At 44.5% G+C, this 19,317-nt stretch overlaps 1 long non-coding RNA gene and 1 pseudogene across 1 annotated transcript in view; both read left to right on the top strand.

Moving 5' to 3' along the window:
• The first annotated feature begins 1,094 nt into the window (after nt 1–1,094).
• LOC138845510 (BRISC complex subunit Abraxas 2 pseudogene) lies at nt 1,095–5,088 on the top strand (annotated as a pseudogene).
• Nucleotides 5,089–5,154: 66 nt separating this feature from the next.
• LOC138845511 (uncharacterized) overlaps nt 5,155–19,317 on the top strand; it is a 30,431-nt gene continuing 16,268 nt past the window's right edge. The window contains exon 1 of the long non-coding RNA XR_011382799.1: nt 5,155–7,349. This is a non-coding gene — a long non-coding RNA (uncharacterized lncRNA). The remainder of the gene's footprint in view (nt 7,350–19,317) is intronic.

Raw genomic sequence — 19,317 nt, 5'->3', positions numbered from 1 at the left:
TCTACTGCTTTCCCAGGCCATAGCATAGAGCTGGATTGCAAGTGGGGCAGCTGACACTTGAACCAGCACCCCTATGGGATGCTGGCACTCCAGGCAGCAGCTTTAACTGTTATGCTAAACACCAGCCCCATCAAAGTCATTGTAAAAGAAACTTTCTGTCACTGCCAAAATCAGTTACTCAACCTTCAAAAAAGTGTCCAGGGTCTGGAGCTGTGGCATAGAAATCAGCTCCCTGCTGATCACTTTAAGAGTAGTTAATTTTGAAATTATTTCAAACTTACAGAAATACCATGAGTGAGTCCCATTCATTGAGAATGCCTAGTTATTATCCTTTTAGCACTGTTGCCCCAATCCAAGATGTTTCTGCTAAGTATAGGGTGGTCCCCTGATAAAAAGCATATGAACCCCAATTTAGGGAACCAAAATAAATTCCTCACCATAACCCAATCCACAGAACTATTACATTTTTTTCCAACCATGTTAAAATATCTTTTCTCCCATTGAGTCAATGTTATTTTACTGGAATTCTCCTTGACACTTTTCTAATATGAAAACCCTCAATAGGTATCAAGAGCAGAGATGACTCAAGCTGGGTCCCTCCAGTGTTCCTTTCTGAGAAAATGTGGGCCCTGTATTCTCATCAGAAACTCCCTGGTCCGATGCTGGGCTCTCCCCAGTCTTCCATCCATTCCATGATGGATGCTATCAACTTGGTATTTAGTGAATTTCTGCCAGATTGATTCACATGCAACCTTTTAAGGATTTATTTATTTATTTTGAAGGCAGAATGACAATGAGAGAGGGAACTATATCTACATCTACATCTATATCTTTTAAAATGATTTATTTATTTATTTGAAAGTCAGAGTTACACAAAGAGAGAAAGAGAGGCAGAGAGAGAGAGAGAGACAGGTCATCCATCTGCTGATTCACTCCTGAATTGGCTACAACAGCCAGAGCTGTATCAATCCAAAGCCAGAAGCAAGGAGCTTCTTCCAGGTCTCCCATGCTGGTGCAGAGGTCCAAGCACTTGGGCCATCTTCTACTGCTTTCCCAGGCCATAGCAGAGAGCTGGATCTCTCTCTCTCTCTCTCTCTCTCTCTCTCTCTATATATATATATATATATATATATACATATATATATATTTCATCTCTATCTCTATCTATCTCTGTGGTTCATTTCCAAAAGAGTTGCAAGAGTAAGTTCTTTGACAAGCTGAAGCTAGGTTGGACGACTGTTTCCTGGTCCTCCACATGGGTGGCAGGGCCCAAGGACTTGGGCCATGTTCTGAAGCCTTCCCAGGTGCATTCACATTATGCTTGATCAAAAGCAGAGAAGCTGGGACTTGAAGCGGCACCAAAGCACTCTGATGTGGAATGCTGGTGTGGCAGGCAGTGGCAAAACTTGCTGCACCACAGCATTCGTATATGCTGTGCTATATACACATTTTTATTTCTTTTTGTAATGTGTGGACTTTTATTAAAATTATTCTAATATTATACCAGTATCCTATTTCCTATCAAATTTTCATCCAGTACCTTTGATAGTATTTTTAATCATCAACACTATATGAACTGCTGGTGTTTTAATTCCCAATATTGTTTCTCCATTTATATTTTGATCTAGCATCAAAGCTAAGGGCTCAGTCTTCTGTCCTAGTTAGTGTGTCATTATGTTTTATATCATTATGAGTTCACAGATTCTTATCTTGTTAAAGGCATTATAGTCTGAAATTATGTGTTCTGATGCTCACGTTATTCAAGATCCTAGTGGAATCCTCTTCAACACACCAAATTAGGGCCCCAATATCTACAGTTGGTGTAAGTACCATCCTAGGAGAAAAGATTCACTAACTCTTACCTCTCTTCCCTGAATTACATTTCCCTTAAAGGTGCCATTTCTTTCATCAAGTCTTGTTACTATTAATGAAGATTTACAATTCAGCTGTATTCTTCAATGTTTTCTCTGGAAATGTTCTTTAGTACTTAATTAAAAGGCCATTTTACAAACCAAAATCTCATCAAGTCACACTCCTTTTTCAACTGTGTGGATGGTTTCCCATGACCTTTGAACAGGGACCATAGGACTTACTGTGGTCTTCAGAAAGACAATGCTATGGGTTGTACCCTATTAGGTCTTGTCTACCAGCTGTCTGCTCGCTATTCTCTTCTTACATGCTAGGACTCAGAAGGCTCTCAGTTGTACCACAAACTTTACAAATTTCCTCTCAACCCACCAAAATTACTAGAAGTTCCAAATGTGAGGCTAAACTCTGTGTTTTTTTTTTTTTAATAAAAAAGATTTTATTATTTCATTTGAGAGGTAGAGTTACAGACACAGGGAGAAACAGAGAAAGATCTATCCACTGGTTTACTTCCAAATAGCCACAACAAATTGAGCTGGGTCAATCTGAAGCCAGGAGCCAGAAGTCTGGAGCTTCACTCTTCTCCCCGACATGGGAGCAGGAGCCCAGGCATTTGGGCCATCTTTGACTGCTTTCCCAGGCCAACTCAGAGAGCTGGATTGGAAGAAGAACAGCTGGACCTTGAACTGGCACTACAGGCAGAGGCTTAGCCCACTATGCCACAGTGCTGGACCCTAAGTTCTTTTAAAATAAGATGTACAGTATTTGAAAGGCAGAGATAGAGAGAGAAGATTGCAGGGAGAGATAGAGATCTTCCATCTGCTAGTTTGTTACCCAGATAGATGCAGTAACAGGGAGATGGGTCATAATGGAGCAGCTGGGACTCAAACCAGTGCTCACATGAGATGCTGCATTACAGGTAGTTGCTTCATTTCTTCTTTCAAAGGAGTTCTTATCTCTAAGTGATTCAGAAAGATGTACCAAAGGACCTTTGAGGTGGTTATGATAAATTACCTCTTTTAAACTTTAAATTCCACAGAGAACAAACAGTATAACTAGATCATAAACCAACACAACCTCATTCCTTGAGAGTGGCCTAACTCAGATGAGATGTGTAATGAATACTGATCTCTGGGTAAGAAGTGATGATCATGTCCATAATGAAGATTGTTGTATAGTTCAGCTGAACAAAGGATAACATGATACTGTGAGTTAGTCAATAGGAACACAAAAATGCAATAAGTGATTATTTAAGATGCCTGATATTAAAAAATGCACTCAGAGAATTTCATCATGACAGCCTCCATTTTGGACTACACCTTCAACACTATAAGTTTCTATATCACTAGCAGCAATGTGGGCCATGAAATATTGTTGCTGAGAGAGAGAAGACAAGAAGCAACTTTTAGCATAAGTGACTGGCACATTAACTGTGGGGAGCAACTCGGACTAGACTAAGTTACTGGAATTAAGACTTATTCTATGCATCTGCTCTCCCACAATATGGTGCTGAGAAGGGAATAAACAGCTTCTACACAGCTGCCTCTCACCAACTTGAGTGATGACCTGCAGGAGTTGATCCTGCTCCTGATTGGAGGAGAGCAGCGTACTTGGTGTGTGGGTAGCAGAGTTGGGATTGGTGGAAGAGGACTATAAAGGAGGAGAGAGACAACATGCACCAGGAACACCTGAGGAACATCTGAGCAGCGCCCGAGAGAGCTGGCCGGTGGTGTGCCACTCCCCCACGGAAGTGGGGAAAGTGGCAGGGGGAACTGCCCTTCCATGGAGGTAGAAGGACGGCAGCCAACCCGGGAAGAACCAGCAGCAAACCCAGGAAGGGCTGAGCAGACAAAAGAACAGTGCAGGGTCCTGTGTCATTCCTCCATGAATGGGGGAGCGACAATTAACAAGACAGAACTTCTGCAAATAGTTGAAATCCATAACTAACAGGTTTATTCAAAACTTCATTTTCTGTAACCGTGAAAGTGAAATTAAGAGAAGAGATTTGGGACAGAATTCTTAAAGATACACGAGAGAAGGTTATTGAATGGTATGTAACTTGGCAAACCCGCAGCAGTAGGATTTATATAAGGAACAGATCACCCATAAACAGCTCACTCACACCATCAGAGTGCCCATTCTTGGCTTCCTTCTCCTCAGCTTCATCTTCATTATCAGTAATTTTATTCATGTTTTAGAATTTACTTCAAATTGAAGGTATAATCAGAGGATATCACTACTCCTAATCTAGGTAATACTAATGAGCAAAAATACAGTGTCTTCAAAATGGCAAAGGCTCCCTCCTTTCAGTATTATGCCAAACTTATTAAAGAACATGATACTGGCATTTTTACAATGATGGAGTAATAAAAATCATTAGGGCAATTTATCAGGTTTATAGTGCACATCAAGAAAAAGTGCTGGCAGGGTGTGCAGGTAAAGAGCACGGTGCACAAATTGTTGAATATTGTCAGGCAGAAGTGAGAAAATTAAGACAAATCATGCTGGGTAAAAATACATAGGAACAAAAAGATCTCAGCAGGCAATGGTAAGCAGAGAAGCACCATATAGAAGTATGGAATCATTGTTTATTCAATGGATGCCCTATTCTGGGTTCACAGCTGGGAGGTAGAAATACACTTGGAGATGCAGCGGTCCTTGATCCTCTTCATGATGACTTTTACGCAATCAAGACAGTATTCTCAGTCATTCTCACATGGAAGCAAGTGTCTTTATACCTTGGCCTCAGCTGTGGGCTCTTTCAATTATGCTTCCGCCAGTGCTGGACTTAAGTATCCTGCAAGTGGAACAGATTTTCTTCCCCAGCAGAGCAGCTGGGGACAACAGAAGGGAATCAGATGTCAATGATTGTGAAAATGTAATTGATGCTACAGAGCCCTCTAGTGGTGGACAGTCACATTCAAATGATTTTGACCCATTATTATAGCCCAATGAGGACCCCAGCAACACTCAGGGCTCCCAGAGTTAATTAAACCAAAGATGCTCTCCAGTTAGCACACCTTCTCTCACTTGTTATTGAGAGAGATGCTTGAGGACTTAATCTAGGAGAGCTTCCTTGTCAGATGCTTTGACCCTCAAGAGGAGAGTTCTTGCACACGGTAATCATAAGCCTCTCTGCTGTTCCATGTCCTTGGATGCAATGTGCAAGCTTCGTGACACAGAAAAATAAGGAAGGAAGGAAGGAAGGAAGGAAGGAAGGAAGGAAGGAAGGAAGGAAGGAAGGAAGGAGGGAAGGAGGGAAGGAGGAAAGGAGGGAAGAAAGGAAGGAGGGAAGGAGGAAAGGAAGGAAGGAAGGAGGGAAGGAGGGAAGGAAGGAAGGAAGGAGGGAAGGAAGGAGAAAGAAAAGAAAATTGCATTCTGGTGCAACTCATGGGTTTACTGTAAATTTAGGTAAAGTGGGGGCCGGTGCTGTGCCATAGTGCCTCTGCCTGTGACACTGGTATCCCATACAGGTGCCGGTTCATACCTTGGCTGCTCCACTTCCCATCCAGCTCTGTGCTAATGACCTGGGAAAGCAGTGGAAGACAGTGCAAGTGCTTGGACTCCTATACCCATGTGTGAAGAAGCTCCTGGATTTGAGTTGGTCCAGCTCTGGCCATTGTGTTCATTTGGGAAGTGAACTAGCAAATGGAAGACCTCTCTCTTGGTCTTTCCCCTTGTCTGTCTGTGCCTGCTTGTCAAATAAAAAAGTATTTTAAAAAATTAGACAAAGTGAAATTTATCTGTGTAATTTCTGTTCTATAAGTAAATCAGAAATTAGAGACTAAGCATAATTGGTTTTCAAATTTCCTATATATTAAAAATTTACTTCTTGCAGTATCATGCAGTAAAATTTACTTTTTCAAAGAGGAACAAGTTTAACAAGAGCCTTCAAAGAACTTTCTATGATGAGCCAAATTCACTGTTACCAGAAAAAAATTTGTAAATTTTAGGAAGGCTGATTAGAATAAATCAGATATGCCTTCTCCTAGCCACATGACTTTGTGAGATTAAGAGAGTGCTTTGTTTCAACTTTTTTCTACTGATGAATGCAAGGTGTCCAGCATGTAACAAATCTTCCCAGGCAGATGAATCAATTAATTCACAGGCTTTTATTGGGGTTCCGCTCCCGGGTGAGGTTCCCCGGTCCCAACAGAGCAACAGAGCGGGGGCCGCGGAAGTCTCTCATCAGAGATTGGGAGGGCTCCTTTTATAGATTCAGGGCATGGGGTTAAAGGTTGAGGCAGGTCTGATCCTCATTGGTTGACCTTTAGGCACCTGTGGGGACCTTGACAAGGACTTTTCTTCCCAAGAAGCACAGGTAGGGACTTCTCCATTCCCAGAAGTATAGGCCTTCCTTCCATGCGGATCCCAAAGCTACCATCCCGACCTTTTGATGATAGGAAAGGGGGCAGTGATGAGTCTCTCTGGCTACTTCCTTCTGACTGGGGACGTCATCTACAGGGGCCCACTGGGGGTATCTTGGGGCTCCGCAGGGACAGGCATGTATGGATGGAGAAGCATCTGGTTGACTGCCTGGTTGCTGAAGGCCTCAGTTCATTCCATTATCACCTGCTGTAAACACTTAAACAGACACTGTAGTATTCAAGTCAGGGTGAGAATAGCAACCAATAATCCTAAGAGTGGCATTAAGCAGGTAATGAAAGGATTTCATAGAGGAGAGGAAAGGAGGAGGGTCTCTGGACCCTTGTGAGGATTGTTTGGTGGACGTGGTTTAAATCTGATCCCAGCCGAGAGCAGGAGAAAGGCCACTCAACTTTTGCAGGTGGAGGGGTTTGTCTGTAGAGAAATTCTGAATAATCATAAATGATAAAAGTATAAAACAATTAGCCTAACAGACTGAGAAGCCAACAAGCAGAATACACCTGGTAATTTTGTCAATTAAAAAAGAATAAATGTTGTTACCATTTATGGAAATGCTTTTGTAAAATTTCCTAACCAGGAGGCTGATACGGGAGGACTGTTGGCTCAAGGAATTTGGGTGCTCCTCTAGCTTCCATTTGTACTGTAACTTGGATCTTTAGCTAATCCTGCTTAGTGTTGATTTCCAGCCACTGCTTTACCCAGGAAACTTGGAAGTAAAGCTACTTTGAATCCCTTCTCTCAGGTGCTCTTAGGTCTATAGGAGTGGGGAATGTATGGAATGCAGGCCATAGAAAACCTGCAAAATCACTGGTCTGGCCCTGCCAAGGTAACTGCAGGTGGAACTCAAAATACAGTAAGTAGATCACAGGCTAATATTTAAAATTATAATTTTGTATGGCCTATGAGCAGAACCCCAATAAAAGCCTGTGAATTAATTGATTCATCTGCCTGGGAAGATTTGTTATGCACCAGACACCTTGCAGATGGTGCCGAAACCCAGGAGCTGAAGGTTTGTGCCTCTCCTTTCTGTGTTCGAGGCCCTGTCGCTCCTTGAACCTGTCTGGTGCCCCGGGACTACGGACCATGCCTCACCAACTGTAAGTAACTCCTCTCTTGCTCTCCCTCCCTCCTCTGGGTTGGCCCAGTCTCTGCGATCTCCGGCTAGCTCTCTGTCCAGACAGAGACCTCCAAATCGTGTGCACATGGGCTCTGTTCTCTGCTGTTTAGCTTCCCCATGGCTGTGGAGACGTCCCACCACTAGCTTGGCCCCGTAGAGGACTGACCTCTAATCCGTCTGCTGAAGTCTGGGACAGGGGATGCCTTGACTGAATTTCAGTAGATCTGGGCTACCGGGGAGACCATGGGATCTGGCCAATCCTGAGGGTGGGACTCAAAATGCCCCCTGGCCTGCCTGCTAAAGAACTTGAAGAAACTGAGACTGGCCTAGGACCTATGGAGTAAATGCCTAATCTTCTACTCCACCCAGGCATGGCCTAATAACCTTCAGAATTTCTGTCGCAGGGAGAGAAAGTGGTCAGAGGTCCCATATGTTCAGGCTTTCTGAGACCTCTGCTCCCAGGCGAGGTTCCCCAGTTTGAAGCATGACTTAGATAGGCATATTAGATAAGCATGTCTTTGGAAGCCAACCTTCCCACAAGGCTCAGTGCTCTTCTTGTTAGTGGACCATAAACTATACTTAGTCCCTGTAGCCACACACTGTGTACTAGGAAGAAAATGTCTTTGCTTTGGCAGAAATCTTATTCTCCACAGTCACATTTGACTATCTTTACAAACCTGCCTGGGAGGCCAGCACCACAGCTCACTTGGTTAATCTTCCTCCTGCAGCATCAGCACCCCAGGTTCTAGTCCCAGTTGGGGTGCTGGATTCTGTCCTGGTTGCTCCTCTTCCAGTCCAGCTCTCTGCCATGCCCTGAGAAAGCAGTATAAGATGGCCCAAGTCCTTGGGCCCCTGCACTTGCATGGGAGACCCAAAAGAAACTCCTGGCTCCTGGCTTCAGATTGGTGCAGTTCTGGCTGTCACAGCCAATTGGGGAGTGAACCATCAGATGGAAGACCTCTCTCTCTCTCTCTGTCTCTCTCTCTCTGTCTCTCTTCTTTCTGTGTAACTCTGACTTTCAAATAAATCAATAAATCTTTAAACAAATAAAATAAAATAAATAAAACTGGAACTAATGTTTGTTGGATGCACTTAGAAGTCTCAGGCCAAGATGAGAGGCTGCCCATTTTCTTATAAAGGAGGATCCATTCATAGGATTCAATTGCAATTGCATTTTCATAAACTCAGCAGAGAATCGTGTATCTTCTTGTATTCTCACCGAAATACAGTGTGGTAACTAAGGAGACCAAGCTGGGGAGAGAGGAGATATTGCATTGCAGTCTTTCCCAATATTCCTAGATGACTCTAATCATGAATCTCCACACATTTGGGAATAGCCTGCCACCAATCCTACTCACAAGCACCTGAAGAGTAACCAAAGACCAAGAGGGGGAGCCCTTTTCTTATACAAGGTCAGGCAGAAGAGGGCTTGAGTACTGTATCTCACAAGCACAGATGTCACTCTAAGGTAAGTGACATGTATATGTGTCTACACACACACACCAGATCTCTAGGACTTTTTCATCTAAAAATTCCATTTCTACTGAATAGCATACCCTCCTACCATCCATAACTACCCTTCTACTTTATGCTTCTCATATTCTATTTTTTTTTTAAAGATTTATTTTATTTAATTGAAAGAGTTACAGAGAGAGGTGGAGCCAGAGAGTGATCTTCCGTCCACTGGTTCACTCCCCAAATGACCAAAACAGCCAGAGCTGAGCTGATCTGAAGCCAGGAGCCATGAGCTTCTTCCAGATCTCCCACACAGGTGCAAGGGCCCAAGGACTTGGGCCATCTTCTACTGCTTTCCCAGCCATAACAGAGAGCTGGGTCAGAAGTGGCGTAGCCAGGAATTGAAGAGGCACCCATATGGCATTGCCAACACTGCAGGTGGGGCTTTAAACCACTGCATTACAGCACTGACCCATCTGACTACTTTAAATACTTCATATGTTGGAATCTTACAGTATTTGTCCTCACTGTTCATCGATGGCACAGGATTTTCTTTTCTCTGTGCCTGCATAACTTTCCACTGTAAGTGCAGGCCACACTAGAAGTCTCGGCTACAGTGAATTATGCTGTGGCAAACAGTGCTAATACTTTATTTATATGAACTTTCTTTTTTTTTTTTTTTTTTTTTTTTTACAGGCAGAGTGGACAGTGAGAGAGAGAGAGAGAGAGAGAGAGAGAGAAAGGTCTTCTTTTGCCAATGGTTCACCCCCTAATGGCTGCCATGGCCAGCGCACTGCGCTGATCCAAAGGCAGGAGCCAGGTGCTTCTCCTGGTCTCCCATGGGGTGCAGGGCCCAAGCTCTTGGGTCATCTTCCACTGCACTCCCTGGCCACAGCAGAGAGCTGGCCTGGAAGAGGGGCAACCGGGACAGAATCCGGTGCCCCGACCAGGAGTAGAACCCGGTGTGCCAGTGCCACTAGGGGAAGGATTAGCCTATTGAGCCATGGCGCAGGCCGATGAACTTTCAATTCCTTTAGATATATAATCAGAACTGAGATTATCAGATCATAAAAAAATTTTATTTTTGATGTAATGAAGAATATTCATACTGTTTTCTGTGATGGTTGCATCATTTTACATTACCACCGATACTGTACATGTAGCTGAAAATCTTTATATCTTCATCAAATTATGCACCTGGGTTTTTTGTTTGTTTTTAAAGAACAGGAGCAGGAGGTCATATTGGCCATTACTGGCCATGGTTATGAAGATCCCTCTGCACTTGCACTCAAGGTGAATCAGCATTGGGCTTCATTGTCAGTGTGGTGAAATTGCCCATCACCCAGGGAGAAGTGTATGACTCTGTTAAGTACATTTTTAACTTCCTGCAGTGGTTCTAAAGCCAGGTCTGGAGGTATCATAACCCCATCTGGCTATCAATACTGTTTCTCTTCCAGGTAACTTTCTGTTAGCAAGGTCAAGCACAGATTTCTGTCTGAACATTTCTCTAGCTTAGGATTCACATAAAAGATTAGCACCATCACATCATTCTTCCTCCCATTCTGTCTGCCATGACAGGCTGACCCATATTTTAACTCTTCCTAATTGTTCCTATATGGGACAGAACACCCTACATGAGGCTCCCAAAAAACACACACAAAAGGGGAAGTAGTGTTGCAATGCCCAAGTGGGATCAGCGTGGTGACCTTGCCTACAGTTTCCTTCTTTGGGACAACCCATGTCACCATGGGGTCCTTCCTGCCCAAATGCCTGAGGTATCAATAGCAAGAGCTGAGCCAATATCTCAGTTATAAAGTATTCACCTCCAGGATTTCTTGAGGCTGGGCCCCTGGAAAGTCAGGACAGAAGAGCAGAACAGATGGCTTTCTCCAGTGGGGCTTCAGCAAAGAAAGCTTAGACACCCTGAGTTCCAGGTTCTATTGTAGACTTTCATCAAGAAATTGATTTCATTTCTTGGGATCCTCTTTCATGGGATTCCTCAGCAGAAAAGACCTCTCCAAAGTCTCATCCTCCTTCTGCCTCATGCCGTGTCCATAATCTCAGATATGTATGCCACATAGCCCAATCCAAAACCCTGGGAATGCCTGGGTACAATCAGGACCCAGCTTTGCAGAGACAAACTGAGATCCAGGAGGGTTCCCTCTACCCTCTCAGTTATGTGACCCTAAAATATCACCATACCTCCTAAAGACTCCACAATCTGGGCAATGGTAAGTAGAATGGCAATTGCTGGGATCTGGAGGTGGTGAAATTATAAAAAAGAAAAACTTTCCTTCAATGGGTAGAGTTTCAGTCTCATAAGGAAAAACAGTTCTGAATATTGGTCCCACAGCAATGTGCATATCCTCAACACTACTCAACCATACACTTAGAAATGCTTAAGATGATAAAATTCATCAGCTATATTTTGTTTTGTCAGGACCACACTAACAGTACATTTTAAAAGTGGTCAAATGGGGGATAGAGCTGTGGCACAATAGGTTAAAGCCCTGGCCTGCAATGTCAGCATCCCACAAGGGTGCCGGTTCAAGTCCTGGGTGCTCCACTTCCCATCCAACTCTCTGTTAATGTGCCTGGGAAAGCAGAGGAAGATGCCCCAAATACTTGGGCCCCTTCACCCACATGGGGGACCTGGAAGAAACTCCTGGCTCCTGAATTCAGATTAGCCCAGTTTGGCCCATTGTGGACATCTGGGGAGTGAACCAGCTGATGAAGATCTCTTTCTGTCTACTTCTCTTTCTCTAACTCTGCCTTTCAAATAAACAACACAGATCTTTAAAAAAAAAAATTAATGTGAAAAAAGTGGGCCGGCGCCGTGGCTCTCTAGGCTAATCCTCTGCCTTGCAGCACCGACACACCAGGTTCTAGTCCTGGTCGGGGCACCGGATCCTGTCCCGGTTGCCCCTCTTCCAGGCCAGCTCTCTGCTGTGGCCAGGGAGTGCAGTGGAGGAAAGCCCAAGTGCTTGGGCCCTGCACCCATGGGAGACCAGGAGAAGCACCTGGCTCCTGCCATTGGATCAGCATGGTGAACCGGCCACAGCGCGCTGGCCATGGCAGCCATTGGAGGGTGAACCAATGGCAAAAAGGAAGACCTTTCTCTCTGTCTCTCTCTCTCACTGTCCACTCTGCCTGTCAAAAAAAAAAAAAAAAAAAAGAAAGAAAGAAAAAAGTGGCCAAATACACATCTCATAAAAATTAACATATTTTCTCAGAAGTGCAGTTAATACTTACTAATTTTGTATAATCTCATATTTGCCCATTTTCACAACAGTAACATCCCTGATTCCATTTTGCTGAGTTGCTATGTCATTTTTTTTTAAATAGGAATCAGATGCCATCCTCTCTCACTAAAGACACTGATGACAGAGTGCAGAAGCCGTGTTCAGTGTGGGTGTAGCCTGGGTTCCCTCCCTTCTGGCTGTGCTTGAGGGAGACATAATTTGGTCATCCCTGGGCATCTTACACTTAGGTGGAAGCAGGTGTACCTTGTGCTGAACAGAGAGATGTTGTGTCCACAGCCAGGGCTAAATCCTGGGGCCTGTGCATTCCCTTATAAAATGTGCACACCTGAGCCCCAACTCCTCATGCACCAACACTGCCACAGCAGGAAGAACAAGCATGACCCTTGCCCCTGCAGCAGGAGCTGGTTTCATCCTCACTTACCACTTGCACTGACAGGTGGGATGGATCACTCTCTGAAGAAATCCTGGGACAATGTTCTCAGTAGAATACATAGATTTGTGCCAGTGAAATGCATCAGAGCTTGAAGATCATACAAGTCCAACCCCATTTCTGCATAACAAAAGATTTCTTCTGTTGTGTTTCCTTGGAGTAGAACTTTTCTATTTGATTTTTTTCTTTTTATTCACCATTTTCTACATCTTGAAATTTGATTGATTTTTCTTCATTGTTCTATGTGTTTTTTGAATTCCTCATTTTGTTTCCATATTATTCTTGATATTCTTGAGTTGTTCCTATGTGTACTTTTCTAGGTTGAACAACATGCGTACCCAACCTCAGAACACCAGAATATATAAGCAAATGTTGACAGCTCTGAAGAGATAAACAGCAATGGAACAAACAGAACATATCAATATTCCACTTTCAACACAGAATAGAATATCTAAGTGGGAAATCAATAAAGAGTGGTAGATTTGAACAATATTATAAATCAACTTTTCCTAACAGTTACACAGAGAGCATTCTACCTGAAAGCAGCAGAACATGTGTTCTTCTCAACAGCTGTCAAAAATTCTCCAGGTGGGATCATCTGTTAATTCAGAAAATATGCATCAACAACATTTAGAAAATTGGAGTCATATCATTGTCTTTCATAACTCCAATGGAATTAAAATAGAAATCAATTCCAGAAAAATGGGAAAAGTCACACATATGTGGATGTCAATCCACACAGTGTCAAACAACCATTGGCTTGAAGAGGAAATCAAAAAGGAAATCAGAAAGTATTTCAGTGGGTACATTTTGAGTTTTGAGCTGGGATCCATAGCCACAATCACAATCCTCAACTCCAGGCTTGGTACAAAGAGAAACCAGGTGGACATGGAAGGTCCCCAGCTGAAAAGCTCTCTGAACACTGAGAACCATGGGGACCTTTAAACAGAGCAGACAGAAGTCTTCTTACTGCCCACAACAAATTAAGGAGACCAGGATGCTGATGCTTATGACCGAGTTCAAAGGCAGATTGCAAATTCATATATATTTTATGTACAATATAAACATTTCATAGTTGGCTGAGCTTTATTTTATAAATGGACTGATTGAACATAAGCTCCTCCATTAACATTTAGTAAATAGTTCAGTTTGTTCATTCAACAAATGATCTTCACATGTCAGGCACTAGACACTATTCTAAGTATTTGGGATGGAGCAGCAAAAAGACACACAATCAGGAAGGCTGCTTTTTAATAGGTCACACACCAGATATGAGAAAATGAATGAAAACTCACACTGGTGCCGTAATAAGTACTATAAAAACATAAGTATGTACAGAGAAAGAACTGGGATATAAAGAAACTGCTTTGAGTACTCTGAACAAATCAATCCATTTCTTTCTAAAGTGTAGTATCCCCCAGATGCTTGATCCTGAAGGGAGATATTTTATTTATTTTGCTGAAAGGCAGAGTGAGAAGGGAGATACACATACATAGGGGAGGAATAAAGAGAGAGAGAGAGATTTCCATTCACTGGTTCCCTCCCCTAAATGGCTTCAAAAGTTGGGCCTGGGCCAGACTGAAGCCAGGAGTCAGGAACCTCATCTGAGTATTTCATGTGGGTGGCAAGGAGTCAAGTAATCAGGCCATTATCTACTAATTCCTAGGCACAGGTTAGGAGATTGGATCAGAAAGAACACAGCTAGGATTCAAGTTGGCACTCTGATAGGAGATGCAGGCATCATAAGTGATAGTTTAATATGCTGTACCACAATGCCAGTCCCAGCAACTGAGTTTTATGTTCACGTTCTTGCTGATTATTTCCTATTCCATATTTGCACTGTGAAATAAACTGCAGTGGAAGGTGAAGAAAGAACGGCAAGGAAGACCTTTTTTTCTCTCTCTCTCTATCTCACTGTCCACTCTGCCTGTCAAAAAAAATTAAAAAAAAATAAAAAAAGAATACCTTTAGATATTTCCTTCCTTCCTTCCTTCCTTCCTTCCTTCCTTCCTTCCTTCCTTTCTTTCTTTCTTTCTTTCTTTCTTTCTTTCTTTCTTTCTTTCTTTCTTTCTTTCTTTCTTTCTTTCTCCTTCCTTTTTTTACAGACAGATTTAGTGAGAGAGAGAGACAGAGAGAATGTCTTTCTTCTGTTGGTTCACCCCCCCAAATGGCCACCACGGCCGGTGTGCTGCACTGATCCGAAGCCAGGAGCCAGGTGCCTCCTCCTGGTCTCCCATGTGGGTGCAGGGCCCAAGCACTTGGGCCATCCTCCACTGCCTTCCCCAGCCACAGCAGAGAGCTGGACTGGAAGAGGAGCAACCGGGACAGAACCAGTGCCCCAACCAGGACTAGAACCCAGAATACCAGTGCTGCAGGCCTAGTGAGCCACCAAGCCAGCAAATATTTTCTAATCATTAAAAAAAAATGAAAAACCTGAAAGACAATTAAGCCAACAACATGAAGAGGATGAAAAGCTCAGCATTCAGTAAATTGTGAGTGAATTGCATCCCTTGTGAAGGAGGTTATTGGAAGCTCCAGGTCCTAAGATCCCAGCGGGATCACAGGCAGTGGGGGGAGGGTCTCCAATCTTGTGTGGTTGCATCAGCAGGAAGGTGACAGCAGCCCTGGCTCTTGGGATAGCTAGGCCCCCATGAGCACCACCAGACCTGAGCCCAAGACTCAACCCTCACTTCCCCCACCAGCCACAGTGTGGATGAACTGCACCCCTCCCCCCAACCCCTTGGGGAAAGCTGGTAGGTGTGACTCTGATTGGCTGCATCATCTGATGTGCTGCCTGCTCACTGACTCAGCAAGCTGTCCAATCAGACGCACAGGAGCAATAACGAAGAGCGACGTGAGGTCTTTTTCTGTATGCTGCTAAACAGCTTCTCCAGTCTGCTGCTCATGCAGGTGCCAGATGCTCAGTCCTTGCCACTCTGTGCACTTCTCTCAGTACAAGAGCCCTCAGAAGGATGCCTGGGCAGCTCAGAATCTAGAATGAGGTGAGTGTGTGAGGGCCAGGTGCCTCCGTCTTGCAGGATGGAAGCTGGCATGGGACCCTGGATATCTTGTTTCATTCCTGAATGTGATGACTTCAGCTCAGCCCTAGAGCTCTGTATTTTTCCAAATTGTGTGGTTAGGATTCATGGATCCTCAGGGAGAATCCAGACTTCATACACGGAATTGGGGGGAGAAGCTGTGAGTTTTGGGAACCCTGTCCCTTCTTTCTCCTCCTGGATCACAGAATTCCCCTCAGCTAGAAAGCAGGTCACCAAGTCCACAACCCAGTCCTCTTAGCACAGCTCTTCCTAGGGGTGTGAGGCTGTCTCCCTGCATCAGCTCTCAGCTTGTGGCTGCTGGTTATGAGTGGACCCTGGGCAGGGATTTCAGAGGCAGCCCAAGCAGAGGCCAAGCATCCTTTCTGGGGGACTCTCCCTTTTCTCCCTGCCTTGGCATCAGCTCCCTGTGAATATCTGTTGACACAAAGAAATGGTGTTTGCTGGGGAGTTGAGGCTCCAAGACTGCTTAGATCAAACATGATACCCACTGGGAATCCTTTCTCTGACATTTAGGTTTCATGCCATTTGGACCTGGCTTAGGTCATTTGTTCCAGTACCAACTGGTGGTAGATTTTTTTTTAAAGATTTTTTATTTATTTGAGAGGTAGAGTTATAGACAGAGAGAGGGAGAGACAAAGAGAAAGGTCTTACATCCACTGGTTCACTTCTCAAATGGTTGCAACAGCCGGAGATGGGCTGATCTGAAGGCAGGAGCTTCTTCTAGGTCTCCCACATGGGTGCAGAGGCCAAGTACTTGGACCATCTTCTACTGCTTTCTGAGGCCATAGCAGAGAGCTGCATCAGAAGAGGAGCAGCTGGGAACAGAACTGGCACCTGTATGGGAGACCAGCTCTAAGATGGGAGGTCGGCACCTCAGGTAGAAGCTTTAGCCTAGTACACCACAGCACCGGCCCTGGGGAGATGATATTCTAAGACTCTTTGATCAGTCCCTCCACAAGGGAAATTTTGTTTGGAAGAGTCACTGTGTGAAAATTTGTTTATCTTGGTTAAAATACATGTAATCAGATGTTAATTCCATCCAAATCCCTCTGAGCTGATAAGGACAGGCAATATTTCTGGCCTCATAACTAAGAAGCATTGTGATATTGCATGGATTTGTTTGCATTGCATTCTTTTTTTTTTTTTTTTTTTTTTTTTGACAGGCAGAGTGGACAGTGAGAGAGAGAGACAGAGAGAAAGGTCTTCCTTTGCCGTTGGTTCACCCTCCAATGGCCGCCGCGGCCGGCGCGCTGCGGCCGGCGCACCGCGCTGATCCGATGGCAGGAGCCAGGAGCCAGGTGCTTTTCCTGGTCTCCCATGGGGTGCAGGGCCCAAGCACCTGGGCCATCCTCCACTGCACTCCCTGGCCACAGCAGAGGGCTGGCCTGGAAGAGGGGCAACCGGGACAGAATCCGGCGCCCCGACCGGGACTAGAACCTGGTGTGCCGGCGCCGCTAGGCGGAGGATTAGCCTAGTGAGCCGCGGCGCCGGCCTGCATTGCATTCTAAAGAATGAGGAGGCCCTTGAGGTCCCTTTGGTCCTTTAAAGCCAGTTGTAACTCCCACAGAAGCCCCTGGTGCAGTTGACAGCAGGCAACAAGAATCAGAAAAATAATGCACTAGAGAATATTTCTTTATTAAGGTGCTAACTGAATCTGAACTGAAGATACGATTTTCTTTTCATGTGTAGGTGTTCAACTCTTTTACTGGGACTAGAGTTATTTTCCAAACTAAATGCTTATGTTAAGATTTTATTCCTGCCAGTCCCAATTGAGAAAAAAATTATGGTTAATTAAATTATTGAAAGCAAGAATTCTGTTATGTCGATAATTTTCAAAAGGAGTTAAATATTTTAAAAGGGGGGGAATAAAGTATGCAGGCATACAGGCTAAAACTGATTAAATTTGTGAACTGGAAGACCACACCTTTGCCATGCCCCTGTGTGATGTCACCCCTACCTGAAACCTTCACCATGCCCTTGTGTGACCTCATCCCCCTAACTGGCCACACCTGGGTGCCAAACAGCCAATCAGGTTAATTAACCACTCCTCTTTGGAAGTGGGTTAAAAGCCTGGGACACAGTGTGTCTGGGCCTTCTTTTCTTGCCTGGCCTCCTGCCAGGAGGGGCTTCCAGTAGCCCTGTGCCTCCAGGACATGTGGCCTTCAGGCCATATGCTCTAGGCTTCCTGGGCTAGATGCTCCTCCACGTGGCTGGTTCCTGGTGTTCAGTATGAATCCATATTTACCTAACTCTCGGCCTCTGCTTTGCTGCCAGTGGTAAGCGGTGAATAGCAGCTCAAGGTGCTTGCTGTATGTGGCTTTTGCCTTCTCCCTGCTTGGTATGGGCACTACCCTAGTTTCTAGACTTTCCTCCCTCTCCTACGTGAACTAAACCCTCACTTTCCTAGATACCTCTCGCACTAAATAAAAGCCTAAAATGTACCATGCTGCTTCATTAATCTGTGCTGGTATTTAGAATTCTTCTCTAAATATTAGGCAAGAACCCTCTTGGGCTTATTAATATCGGGGATTCATAAGGTAATGGTGAAACCATGAGGCACCCCAAATTCTGGTAACACATGTGGCACCGCAGATAGCACTTCTGGGGAACTTAAGGGCCACATTTCAGTGTGGAATTTAGGGGGTCATGTCTGATTTCAAAATGACATTCCTTCTCATGATATAGGCTATATATATGTGTGTATTTGTGTATGTTGTATATTGTTGTATATTATGTCTGAATGGTAAAAAAAAATTCCTTAAGAACTCTGTTTTAACTGACATAGCTAAATGAGTGTTCACATAAATTAAAACTAATTAACCAGGCCGGCACCGCGGCTCACTAGGCTAATCCTCCGCCTTGTGGTCCCAGCATACCAGGTTCTAGCCCCGGTCGGGGCACCGGATCCTGTCCCGGTTGCCCCTCTTCCAGGCCAGCTCTCTGCTGTGGCCAGGGAGTGCAGTGGAGGACAGCCCAAGTGCTTGGGCCCTGCACCCCATGGGAGACCAGGATAAGCACCTGGCTCCTGCCATTGGATCAGTGTGGTGCGCCGGCCACAGCGCGCCGGCCGTGGTGGCCATTGGAGGGTGAACCAACAGCAAAATGGAAGACCTTTCTCTCTGTCTCTTTCTCTCTCACTGTCCACTCTGCCTGTCAAAAAAATAAAAAATAAAAAAAAGACTACCCACTCCATATAGAAATCTTCACATCAATCTCCAAGAATTTGAATGGCATTTAAGGGGATGTATGACTTACTAAGAACAAACTAATAAAGCATGGAACTTCAGTTGAATCAAAAAAAAAACTAATTAACCCAAATATCTTTTTTTTTTTTGAGAGGAAGAGTTAGAGAGAGAGACAGAGAAAGGTCTTCCTTTTTCCGTTGGTTCACCCCCCAATGGCCACTGCAGCTGGCACTGTGCAGATCCAAAGCCAGGAGCCAGGTGCTTCCTCCTGGTCTCCCATGCGGGTGCAGGGCCCAAGCACTTGGGCCATCCTCCATTGCCCTCCTGGGCCACAGCAGAGAGCTGGACTGGAAGAGGAGCAACTGGGACTAGAACCTGGTGTGCCAGTGACGCAGGTGGAGGATTAGCCTAGTGAGCCGTGGCACTGGTCTCAAATATCTTTTGATTCATGTGACCTAAGTATCTGATAAGTTGTTTTAACTTTGTTGATAGATACAAATTAAAATATTTTCAGGGTTATTGACATGTTTTGTACCTGGGTTTACTGGTCAAGCAA

Source organism: Oryctolagus cuniculus, chromosome 15, assembly GCF_964237555.1.
Source record: "Oryctolagus cuniculus chromosome 15, mOryCun1.1, whole genome shotgun sequence".
NCBI lineage: Eukaryota > Metazoa > Chordata > Mammalia > Lagomorpha > Leporidae > Oryctolagus > Oryctolagus cuniculus.
Note: the sequence above shows the minus strand (reverse complement) of the source record. Positions and strands in the feature narration are given on the sequence as shown.